Here is a 13,191-nt window from a genome sequence, read left to right on the forward strand (position 1 = left end):
GTGTGAGGCCAGGCAGCCACACTGACAATCGTTACGTCCGCCCCAGTGTCCACTAACATTGAAATTGATGTCTGATGCCCACATGGGTGTTTTAATGTTACCCGTTCCATTGGTTGTCGTTTTGAGATGTCCATTGCCAGGTGTATTTCAGGGGTCCCGGTTGAGCCAAAACCCTGTTTCCCTCTGATTTTTGATTTAGATTTGGGAATGCATGCAAAAAACGGCACTAACTGTGCGATCTTCTCCCCAGCCGGAACATGAATCGGCGGACTGGGGGTCCAGACCATCACATGAATGGTACCTGTAAAGTCCGCATCGATCACGCCAGGCAATACAAAAAGGCCTTTGCGTGTAACCGATGAGCGACCTAACAGTAGTGCACTTGATTCTTTTCCCAGGGGGCGCAAAGTAGTGGATGGGACGCATTGTACACTGGAGTCGGTGAGCATTGCGTCTACTGCAAGGGCACTGTCCACTCTAGCACTCCCTGTTGTGGCGGTGGTGATGCTATCCAAGCTCCCCGGGATCTTACTTTCATCGGCTCGCGAGATCCCAGCGCGCTCGCCTTCCCGTTTCCCAACCTGGTTCCGTTTGCGTGTGCCTGGGAGCGGCACTCCTTCTCCCGGTGACCAAACCTCCCACATCTATTGCAACCTCCATTAAACGCATATCCGTCACCCCTTTTATCGAACTGGCACTGGGCTTTGAGATGACCGGGGCGTCCGCACTTAAAGCAGCACGGGTTGTTTTTGTTAACTAAAGGTCGTACGGCTGCTGCAAATGCACATGCCATGTAATTTGCCTTTTGCTCATCTGAGCCAATACGCTCACAAGCCTCCATCATTTGCGCGATCGAGGCATCCCATGGTAGTGCACTAAGCGCTCGCTTACACTCCACAGCAGCGTTCTCAACCGCTAAAGACATCAGCATGGCTTCTCTCGCTTCTGGAGTCAGAGGCACATTCTAGGGCCTCTCGCAAGTGCTCTAAGAAAGACATATACGACTCCCCGCTTGCTTGTTTTACCTTTGTGTAAGGTGGAATCGGTTTCCCATCCTCAGGTATAGATCACGAAGCTTCCCTGGCTAAGTCTGCCGACATGCGTAGCACCTCAGGAGGAAGTCGTGCTTGATCTGCAGGGTTAGCAAAATTTCCAGATCCCGTTAAGGCAGCAGGCCCTCCTAGGCGCAACGGATCCCTGTCATGCCATTCCATGTTATTGAGGCCTGCAATGTCACAGTCCTCTGTCCAGCGGGAGCGCCCCAGGACTTCTTGCATAGGGGTCAAAATTACCTGCATGAGCTGGCACAGGTCAAAAGGTGTCAGCAAGTGATTTGATAGAATTGAATTAACAATAGCCTGGGTGAAGGGACCATGTAAGCTGTATTGCTGCACCGATTTATGTGCCTCTTTCACTAAATCAAATGATTAAGGTGTCCACTGATTTGGCTGACTCTGAGGACCCGCTATTACAGGAAATGCTGACAACGCTCCTTGCCTCACTAATAACAGTCTCATCTTGTTAAGTCCGGTTCCCAATCCGCGAGCGAGAAAAGAGCAGAGAGGCCTGTATATGCAAGATCCAGCTTTATTACCAGCTAGCTGGGTTCCCCAGCTCACCCTCAAAGGGGGAATCTTGCACAAGGACCCCCCTGGTGCCGCGTGCAGGGTTTATATACCAGCAAGGGGTTGGGCAGTTACACAAAAACTAGGTATTTCCTTTTAAGGTCCGACCGCTCCAGATTCTCTTCGGATTGGTCGTAAGGAGTGTCTCTCCTCGAAATCTTCCCGCGCCACGGCGGCAGCTCCGCCTCCAGCAGCCACTCGGCCCTGCCCGGCAGCCAATGGCAGCGCCCCAGGCTCGGGGCAGCCTCGCACCGGATCCCACTGAGGCGCCCTCGGCCGCCATGAGCCCTGTGGGCCACTGTTTGCCGCAGGGCACCATGGGTGTGAGAGTTTTGCAGAAACATAATGTTCCGTTCTCACATTCCCCCCTTCTCCTTGTTCATTTTTGAGAATTCCTTCTCATCCTGGTCATCCACATCTAAATATTGTTGTCACATCACCATTAATTGTACAGTACCCACCCGATCCTTTACAAATTCTATTACACGATTTAGGATACAAGGTCCTAACGTCAGGGTCAGGAGTAGGATTATTATCGGCATTGATTGTACCAAGTTTCAAACCATCCTTGTTGGCTCTCTCGCTCTTTTTTTGCGCTTTTCAAGTCCCTCCCTAACCTTGACTGGTGAATCTCGGACCACCCCCGTGTGGTCTGCATAAAAATAACATTCCTCGCCCAAAGCTGCGCATAACCCTCCTTGCTGTAGGAACAAAAGGTCCAACCCTCGTCTGTTTTGCAAGACAACCTCTGACAGGGAGGTCAGTGACTTCTCTAAGTATGATATTGATTTTTCAATTTTCCTCATCTACAGCAGCTCGTAATGAGGCTAATTTTTGAGGTTGTAAAGTTAGGGACGCTGTTCCTGTTCCAGCCCCCGCTATTCCCAACCCTACTAAGGTTGCTATGGTAAGCGTGGTTATTGGTTCCCTTTTCATTATTCTTAACTTCCCCTGCCCCCAGTGAATGTACATACTCTCTTCCTGATGATACAATATGCGGGGAACTACTGAAACCTGTATACAATACTCCTTGCTCTCATTGAACACTGTTAAGGAGAGACAGGGTGTTAATCCTGTTTCAGAACATATCCACCATCCTTCTTCTTGAGGTATTACCCATTTCTCTCCTCCTATCCTGTTGATCACTTCCACTTCCACCCCGCAAAGCATCTTTCTATTGCGGGATACCTTTACCTTCCTGTCTTCCCATTCACACTGAGGAGGACTATCCAGAGTGCTGAGGTTGTAGGTAGTCCTAATCAATTTCCAGAGAGGGTCGTCACCGGTCCCCTCTTTCCCAAACCCAGGGACTTGGGTAGTGTCATCCCTTCGAGGGGAGGATACATAGCCCTCTGGGCTATGGGTAGTCAACCCCCCCTTTCCCTCTGGTTTCGTCTTTTTGTCCCTTAGACTCCTTCAATACCTTGTTCGGGCCTATAGGTCATTCTGACCTGACTTCTTCTTTCTGAATAAGGATTAAGCCTCCCCTATCTGTCCCTAGTTCCCAATATCTGACCCGCCATGTTTTCCCCAACCTCCACCCTGGATCCTCAGGGCTTGTAGCATTGAGGATTAGATATTTACAATTGCTATAGGGATACTTGATTCTCCCATGGGGACCATATCCTTGAGGCTTACAGCCCCTTGGTCCCCGTTCCACCCTTAAGTATTTATCAATCTGTGAAGGGTAGTCCCATGCTGAAATGGTCACACATTCCCAATATGACTGTTTGGGGCTATTACAATACTCCTTCCCCGGATTCGAACTAGGGCAGAAATAACACGCCTTTTGGTTCAGACACGGGCTAATAGGAGCTAGAGCACATAGATCAGCAGTGAAACTAGGGGAGCCTGCCGTTACCCTTGTCTGTATCACCTGTCCATCCTCCCACCTTGCCAGAGTCCATTTATAAGGTTGATGAGGGCTTCCCCGTTACCAGTCAAGTCGTCACCAGAACTAGGACCAGGAGATGCCGCACTCTGTCGTTTGACGCGGATCTTTAGGGGGTTCTCAGGATTCTGCTCAACTTCCCACTTCTCAGCTTCCTCTCGTTCTGGAGGGGATGCCCTTTGCACATGCAAGTGATGTACCCACAGGCCGATTCCGTCAACCTTTAGAGCAGTGGGGGTTACAAGAACCACAACATAAGGCCCTTTCCACTTTCCTTCTAATCACTTTCGGTGATGCCTTTTTACCCATACCCAGTCTCCCAGTTCAAGATCATGCATGGGTTCCATAGGCCCTTTCCCTTGATTATAGATCCTTATGTACTTGATACACAGCCTGGATTGCCTGAAGCATTATCTTTTGGTCCCGGTTCAATTCTCCTTTCCCCTTCTCTTAGTGGGTACACCAGAGGTGGAGTCCCATACATGATTTCGAAGGGGGTAAGATTCAGAACATAGGGCGTGTTTCGTACCTGGAAAATAGCAAAGGGAAGGAGTGTCACCCAGTCCCCGCCAGTCTCTGTTACCAACTTTGTTAAGGTCTCTTTTAAAGTTCAGTTACTCACAATGCAATTTCCACATAGTCCCCAAAATTTGGACTAAGTTCTGAATGGTACTTGCCACAAAAGCAGGTCCATTGTCCGATCCTATAACCTCCGGGACCCCATAGCGTGGGATTATTTCCTCTAACAACACCTTGGCTACCACCTGGGCAGTTTCACACTTAGTGGGAAAAGCTTCTACCCAACCCGAAAAGGTGCCTATCATAACCAACAAGTACCTATATCCGTATTTTCCTGGTTTGACTTCGGTGAAATCTACCTCCCATGGCCTTCCAGGTCTCCAACCCCTTTCCCTGACCCCCAGGTGTTGTCCTGCCCTTTTTCCAGGTTTCATCACCTGACACGCTATGCACTCCTCTATTATTCTACAACCTACCACCCCCTGGTTGTGGAACTGAAGTTTAGCCGTTTCCAAGAGTTTAGCTGCTTTTCTTTCTCCCAGATGGGTTGACTTGTGCAGCTGAGTTAATAATTGTTCTCCCAAAGTCTGTGGTAATAACAAGGTGGAATACAAACCTCGGTACCACCCATCTTCTCCTTTCTTTAAATTCTCATTGTGCCTTATCCACTGCAGATCTTCTTCAGAGTATACTGGAGTTGGCAGCAACTGGCCCATTCCCGGCAGAGGGAGGTTTAGCGTCATCGCATTACTTCTTTTCCAATGGGTTCATGCGCGGCCAGTTTTGCAGCCTCATCTGCCGCTTGATTCCCTCTGCTGATTTGGTCCCTCACTTTTTGATGCCCTGGGACATGGATCACGGCTATCGTTCTAGGTTTATGTATGGCTTCCAATAAGTGAAGTATCTCTTGCTTGTTCCGAATCTCTTTTCCCGACGATGTTACAAATCCCCTTTCCTTGTAAATGGCCCCATGTACATGCACAGTCCCATACGCATAGCGACTGTCCGTGTATACAGTCAATCTTTTCCCTTCTGCCATTTCTAGGGCTCGTTAGAGCAATGAATTCTGCTTTGCACTGGCTCTATATCCTAGCTGAGCCAGTTCCCTAACCGAATCTTCAGTGCCCCTTGCACGTTCCTCTTTGGTTGTTCCTGCCAGAAGTATGTCATCTACATACTGCAGCAGCATTAGTTCCTGGTGCCCATTCAAAAGCAAAAATGTATGAGGGGTTATATCCATCCTCGCTTCTTTTGTCATAGGATATTGCTGGACTCGGACCGGTTCCGCTCCTGGTTTCAGTTCCACAACTATCGGGGCTCTGTGACTAGCCACTCCTACTCCCACTGTTTCTGCCCATGCTTCTGGAATCTCCCGCACCCACCTTTCCATTTCTTTCGGTATTTTCCCCGTCCCCCTTTGCTGATATATCCGGTACTCGTCCTCTAATCGCATAGTCAGTACATGTAGTGGGTTTCCTTCCCCATCGCTAACCTTCACCCCTCCTTCCTCAAAGTATATTCTAGCCGGCAGCTTGGTCAATAGGTCCCTTCCCAACAGGGGTGCTGGGCATTCCGGTATATAGATGAAAGAGTGAGTAACCTGCTTAGTACCTAGATCCACCCGGCGGTTTGTGGTCTATTGATAAGATTTAACCCCATTCACCCCCTGCACCCAACTGGTTTTCTTTGTTAGCTTCCCCCTATCCTCGTTCAATACCGAGTGTTCCGCTCCCGTATCTACCATATATCCTACTGGTTTCCCTTCCACTTCTAACGTTACCCAAGACTCGGGGAAGGGGGCCGAGTCCCAACACCTTCAGTCACTTTCCCCCTCCCCCGCCAGTAATACCTGGGTTTGGGGTCTATAGTTAAAAGGCCCTGTCTTCCCACCGGCCCCTCCTCTTCTTCTCTTGGGGCACTCATTCTTCCAGTGGCCCCTCCCCTTACATATGGCACACCGGTCTCTTTCCAGCCTCCTTCTCTCTCCTCCCCCACCTTCCCGCACTTCTCTCCCTGCCTTTCCTCGGGCGTCTCTCGATTACTGTAAACCTTTCCTGCTATTTTCAATAGGTCCTGTATAGTCTGTTCCCCTAGTCGATCTACCTTTTGCAGTTTTCTCCTAATATCGGAGGCTGCCTGATTTACAAATGCCAGTATGACGGCTGCTTTGTTTTCCTCTGCCAAGGGGTCCATCAGAGTATATTGTCTAAAAACCTCTAATATTCGCTCCAGGAATGCCGCTGGACTCTCAGTCGGCTCCTGCCTTACCGCATTAACTTTAGCCAAGTTGGTGGGTTTGCGTGCTGCCACCCAGAGGCCGGCCATCAGAGTCTGGCGGTATACTCGGAAACGCTCCCTACCTTCCGCCTGATCAAAATCCCACAGGGGTCACGTTAACAGGAATCCTTCCTCTATCAGGGTCTGTTGGGTGGTAGGTCTCCCATCCACCCCCCGAACAAGATTCCATGCTTCCGAAAGGATCCGCTCCGTTCCTCTGTTGTGAATAGAACCTTTAACAGCTGCTAAAAGATCAATTAATGCTGAAAAAAGAAGGAGGGGTAGTTTGTCTTTGCCCCATTTCAAGCGATATTCGATTGAGGAAAACACAGACACGAAGCACATAAAGTGACAGACAACCATTCCACACACACAACACCCAAAATTTCTGTTACTTTTCCTTTTGCACGCATTCTTTTACCTTCCACCACAGGGTTTACCTTTCACCCCCGTTTGCCCTTTTACCACGGGGTTTACCTTTCACCCCCGTTTTCCTAATAACCACTGGGTAGTGGGGACGTCTCCCACACTACCCGGCTGGCCGCCCTGCGGTGCGTCCACCTAGGCATTCGCCAGCCTCCCCTCAGGCCCACTTATCCTGCTTACCTTAAGCTGTCCTGGGCGTCTCTGAGTCTTTGCCCACCGGCAGGGTGGAATCCCGGACAAGCCCCCAAAACAATAAGTCCGGTTCCCAACCTGTGAGCGAGAAAAGAGCAGAGAGGCCTGTATATGCAGGATCCAGCTTTATTACCAGCTAGCTGGGGTCCCCAGCTCACCCTCAAAGGGGGAATCTTGCACAAGGACCCCCCTGGTGCCGCGCGCAGGGTTTATATACCAGCAAGGGGTTGGGCAGTTACACAAAAACTAGGTATTTCCTTTTAAGGTCCGACCGCTCCAGATTCTCTTCGGATTGGTCGTAAGGAGTGTCTCTCCTCGAAATCTTCCTGCGCCGTGGCGGCGGCTCCGCCTCCAGCAGCCACTCGGCCCTGCCCAGCCGCCAATGGCAGCGCCCCGGGCTCGGGGCAGCCTCGCGCCAGATCCCGCATGAAGTCGCGCGAGGCGCCCTTGGCCGCCATGAGCCCTGTGGGCCGCCGTCCGCCGCGGGGTACCACGGGTGTAAGGGTTTTGCAGAAACATAATGTTCCGTTCTCACAATCTCCCTCCAGTGACTTTGGGGATCACAACCTGCTTTTCCCTGTACCACTGTCTCCTTGGTCTCATTCACTTTCCCTTCCCCGACCCACTTCTGTAAGTTTTCAAGGCGATCCAACAAGTCCTGGACCCAGCCGGGCCGTTCTTCAGGCTCTCCAGGGCGGGGGGGGGGCCGGAAGCGGGGGCACAGATGGCGCAGGTGCGGGCGCAAGCGCAGATGCGGGCGCAAGCGCGGGCGGGGACATGGGCGGGGACAGGGGCGGGAACGTGGGTACGGGCTGGGGGGCAGGCGGGGGCAGGGGCGTGGCCGCGGGCGTGGCCGCGCGCCGGGACGCTTGCAGGGACGCGGGCGCGGGGGTTGGCAATGGATCTCCAAACACCAGCAGTTTTCGGTGGCGTGACGGTCCCGTTCCTGAAATGCTCGCAAAGGCTGCCGTGACTCCGGCGGCCACTTTCTTCTCTGCTTTCATATCGGATAAGGTAGCTAGGACCAGCTGCCATGTAGTAGCAAGGTTCCTGGCCTGCTTATCCCCGTCAGCGATATGATCCCAGAGCTGCCGCCCTATGTTCTCCCACGTTTCCACATCGAATGCTAGGTGGGGCTCAGCTTTGAACCCATTCTCTCTGCACCAGATCAAAAGCTTGCAGAGGGTCTGTTCATCATACTTAATTCCTCTCTTAGAGAGAATATGCAGGAGGAGCTTAACAATTGCACATTCTTCCTTCGTTACTGACTGCCCCATCTCCTGCCCCGGCTGCCCACCTCCACCAGGTGACCGTTGCAACGAATCTTCAAATATTCACGGATTGCAACCCAGTCCGTCACGGACCTCGGTCCCATCAAGCCGTTCCCCAGCCAGGTGCTCCCGTTGGGGTGTCCCACTTCAAATGCGCTGAAATCGGCATCACGTCGGGGTCACCATCTGCAGGAGGCCAGACACAACTCCTGAAGGCTTCAATATGAGTCTAATAGAAATCACTTTATTCGCGTTACAGCACTCTATTTATCTACTACATTTCTGTTAAGTCATCTAGCCACGCATACACTTACATTGCGATTGGTTGCATACTACTGTCCACGCGTCTTCTACTGTACTAGGTTGGCTGTAGATATCGAGGCACACGTTTACATGATTGGCCCGCACACAGTCCTCTATCCTGCACTGATAAGCTTGTTTACATGTTCTTCCTCTCCTACTTCTGTGTTCTTGCAGCTGGTGACTTTCCCACAATCTTTTCGCCTTGGTCTTAGTCCGGCTCATTGTATCCATCTTCTATTGGGAAGCCTCCGTTACTTACATATGCTCCCACAAAGGGAGGCAGTGAGGAGGATGGTGCTGGCCTCTTTTCAGTGGTGGCCACCGACAGAACTAGAGGTAATGGCCACAAACTGAAGCACCAAAAGTTCCACAGGAACTTAAGGAAAAATTTCTTGACAGTGAGGGTGACAGAGCACTGGAACAGGCTGCCCAGAGAGGTTGTGGAATCTCCTTCTCTGGAGATCTTCAAAACCTGCTTGGATGCAGTCCTGTGCCACGTGCTTTAGGTGACCCTGCGTGTGCAGGGGGGTTGGACTAGATGACCTCTAGAGGTCCCTTCCAACCTTAAGCATTCTATGATTCTATGATTCTATATGCTTGACTCTGGCAGTATCGGATTCACGAACAGTCTGTGGACCGTAGGTCCGATCGCCTTCCTAGGAGCAAATCGAGTTCCCAAATAGTGTGATCAACTATAAGCTCGACTCTGGCAGTACTGGATTAACGAACAGTCTGTCAACTGTAGGTCCAATTGCCTTCCAAACAAGTAGTCGAGTTCACAAACAGTATGATTTATTCAAATGCAACATTTACAAAGCAGGTTTCAGATGTCAGTACAGGAAATTATCTACTACAGCGTGGGATTTTTAGCTAGCTCTGATGTACAAATGTGCAATCATCACTCACCCCAGAAGATGGGAGAGGGCTCTCAGTCTCGAGTCTCCTCAGGCGGCGTCCCAATCCGAGGGGAGGAAAGGGGGATCAGCGCGTCGAGTGATCCAGAATTTATGATGGATTCTTCCCTCTCACTTCTTTGTCTCCTCAGGCGGTGTTCCAGTCTGAGGGGAGGAAAGGGATTCAGCCTGTCGACTGACCCAAAAGTTATGATGGAATCTTTCCTCTAACTTCTTTCCTCCTTAGTTCACCTTTTATACTTTTTCTTTACATTCAGGTGGAGCTTGAGTGACTATAGTCATACTTAATATTGTTATTGATTGGTGACAAAGTTTCTCGCTTTCATTTAAAGGTACAGTCAATCGAAAATCTAGAGCGCATGCTCAGTGAGGAGTGGTCGTACCTCGGAGGCGGGTAGCTTTTGGGATGGAGGTGTGTTTTGGCATTACAATGAGCTTATAATGAGCAAAGTTCAAGCAAAGTTCATCCAAAAGGAGTGATTTGCCACCCTTGCTAGCTCAGCACCAGACATCTTATTGTATATCTCCCATTGGGCAGCTACTGTGTGGCTTAGCAGCAGCCCAGCACAGGGAGTGCAACAGAGTTTGGCCGCGGAGTCTTCACTCTGCTCCACCCTCCGTTACTCCTCTTTGCAGCTGCGAGGAGGGCAGATTGTGTTGCCTAGGGAACCGTGGTGCATACCAGCCATCCTGGAAGTGGCAATGGTGTCTCACCCTGTCACAGAACGAGTGGTGGTGGGGGCAAGTGACACTATGCACTTCACTCGTGGGAAAGAAATAGAAATAGGTTTTATTGGTAGTGACAATGGTTTCATGAGATTCTATGGCAATGTCAGTTATTAGTTACTGCATGGAGGTTCAAGATACACACAGAATTATCAAGGACACCCTCCCGTTGGGTCACGAGGTTCAGATTGGATTCCCTTGCTTTCCAAACTCCTTCTGAGAGGAGTCTGGGTGCAGCTGGATCCAGTCCTAGTCCCAGACCTGGTCAACGGTTTATGTTTAAGGGATTTGTGCACAGTTACAAAGTAAAGTTTACAAATTCAAAAAGAGAAAGGCGCACTATAGTCACTTACCACAAATCTGTAGTGGGAAGGATCTCTCAACCTCGAGGAGTATCCTTGAGAGGCATCCCTGCTCAAGGGGAGATCCTGGCAGGCAGCCCGCTGCCATGCAAGGAGAGCTCAATGGGCTCTTGGGCTGTCCCCGTATTTATAGGATAAGATGATTGACTGATAGTCATTCTTTCAATTCAGAAATGACTGTTGGCTGGTGTACTCACAGTTAGCCTCATCTCCCCATCAGGATGGAGACATCAGGACTGTTATTGATGGTTAATGTCTGGGTGGGGGAAGAAATCAGGGAGGCAACTACAAGGATCAGATAATGTGGTAGTTAACACCAGAACAGGGCTATGTGTGAGAAGTCAGGATGAGCTGGGGAAGGAGCATATCCGTCACACACCCCAAGCAAGCTTCTGTAATGCCAAAACTTCTGTTAGACCCTAGTTTTTCTCTAAGTTTCCTCTTTTCAAGCAATTCTTCCACACTGTCTCCTCCCTCTGGAGCTCTAGGCTGAGGCCTCTGAGGTATTTTATCTTCCATAGCTCAAAATATTAAAGTAGGGGGCAGTCAGTTCCAAAACTCAAAATATTTTACAAAAAAAAATAGCTGCTTCTTTGAGAGTCAAATGCATTGAAGGTAAAGTTCATCTGGCCTGCCTCATCATGGTATTATAGACCTTTTCCATTAATGCAGTATCTAATATTTCCAATATTATCTGCCCTCAGGTGTCTTAGGCAAAGTAGCCTTTTCTGGAATGCATCATGCTGTTTCTTTTCACAGTAACTATTCATTCATCATTCAGATGTTACCTGTTGCACACATGCTCCACTATTACAGTTTAAGTACCTAAACCCTGTTGGGGCCTTAGTAAGAATATATAGGAAAGTGGAGTTTGTGGGGAACTGGACCGACGCCTAGCAACCGAACACCTGGAGGAGAACCAATCAGCTGGGAGCCTGTAGCCAATGAGTGCTGCTCCTCAGCGCATGCCCACCTGCACCGGTATAAAGCCCTGCTACAGACAACAGCAGGGTGGAGTTGACTTCACTTCCCATAGAGGTGTTGTTCACTCTGGCTTGTGGAGAAGGCTTTGGCACTTGCCACAAGTTAAACCACCTTCATATTAAAGTCCTGCTCACTCTGATTTGTGGAGTGTGCCTCAACATTTGAGTGACCCTCGACAAACCCACACTGAGAATGACACCATATTGGAGGATTCTCATGACATATTAGGTCTTATTTGTTGTGATGATTTGCACTGATACTCACGTGGTCACATTCCAACCACTGTAGTTTCGTACTCTCATTAGCTAATCTCTAAAGTCTAAAGCCCAGTGCCTCATTCCATACTCCATTCAGTTTGCTGAGGGTTGGTTGATTTCTGGCACAGAGAATTCCTAAATATCTCCCTGTGAGAGGTACTGAACCTAAAATCTAAATTCCTAACAATTTAAAAACCTAAAAATAAACTCTGTAGGTATCTATGGTACCCCCATGTAGGTATTTCATTAGCACTGTACTTAATGCTAGTTACTTGAAGATTCATACTTCCCCTAAAATGAAGCATTTTCACAGCTGTGGAAACTGAGTGATCTCTCATGTCAAAATTATTATTTCATAATAAAACAGCAATAACTTTAAATGAATATTCAGCATTCTTTACCTTTTGCTGTCAACAGCAGTCAGAACTTCAGCATACAAACTAATTGAGATTTTGTTGATTTTTTTTTTTTAAATGCAAATCTTGTACACCTCCTTTCTATGTAATCTCTGTAAAATAATACTGTGGAGGACAGGGACATGGGGGTGTCCTTGACTGGGCTAAGTTGGCGGGAAATGAGAAAGTTACTCGTTATAAAAGACAACTTTGAGGAAGTACAGCTGCCTTGAGATGTCAGTGTGGCCATTGCGGTTAGGTGCTTGGATACGGCTTAGCAATCTATGATATCTTAGCACGTTAATGCTTGTAACCAATTACTGATGATCTACAGAGATGTTGCTATGCAAATTGCTATATATTGTGATACGTAATGCCAAATAAAGGAAGTCAGTTCCAGCTTCTATGAAGTTGATGTCTGGCATTCCTGACCCGCTCCAAGCTGCAACATAACACATTTTAATTTGCTAAGAATGTTTATGAACAACAGGGAATCAAAATGATTTTTAAAAAACTATTTAAAGTATTCCAGGCAGTATCCTTCTCACAAAGTATCAGCAATTGTGAGTAGTCAGAGAAGTTATATTGGGCCCATATTGGTAGAGAAAACCATAACAAGACCTTGAAGGACTAAATATAACCAGCATCTGAATGTTTTATCAAAAAAAAATCAGAAATTTCTGCTGCCTAGTCATCAATGGAAGCATTATTTACCTTCACTTGAGTATAAGAACAGCTCACAAAAATCAAAGCACAGAACTTTTATCAGAAAAGTATATTGACTTATTTATTTGGAGTATTATTTTCCTAAGAGTATATGCACTAATCTGCTGCTTCTCTTTTTCTCTGCAGGTGAGAAACTGGGAAATGTGATCCTTTCTGATCCCTACTTTGTTGGGGACTTGATTTTCCTGAACTCTGAAGTAATAGCATATTGCAGAACTTCACAGAATCATTGAATCATAGAATCATTAAGGTTGGAAAGACCTCTAGAGATCATCTAGTCCAACACCCCTGCACACGCAGGGTCACCTAGAGCATGTGGCCCA

The 13,191-nt window shown here is 48.6% G+C and overlaps 1 pseudogene; it reads right to left on the reverse strand.

The window, feature by feature from the left end:
• Positions 1–1,696: 1,696 nt before the first annotated feature.
• LOC148591445 (uncharacterized) lies at positions 1,697–7,388 on the reverse strand (annotated as a pseudogene).
• Positions 7,389–13,191: the final 5,803 nt, after the last annotated feature.

The sequence above is a fragment of the Tinamus guttatus genome, unplaced genomic scaffold, assembly GCF_059628265.1.
Source record: "Tinamus guttatus ecotype Peru unplaced genomic scaffold, ASM5962826v1 Tinamus_guttatus_pri_ptg000815l, whole genome shotgun sequence".
In the NCBI taxonomy this organism is placed as follows: domain Eukaryota; kingdom Metazoa; phylum Chordata; class Aves; order Tinamiformes; family Tinamidae; genus Tinamus; species Tinamus guttatus.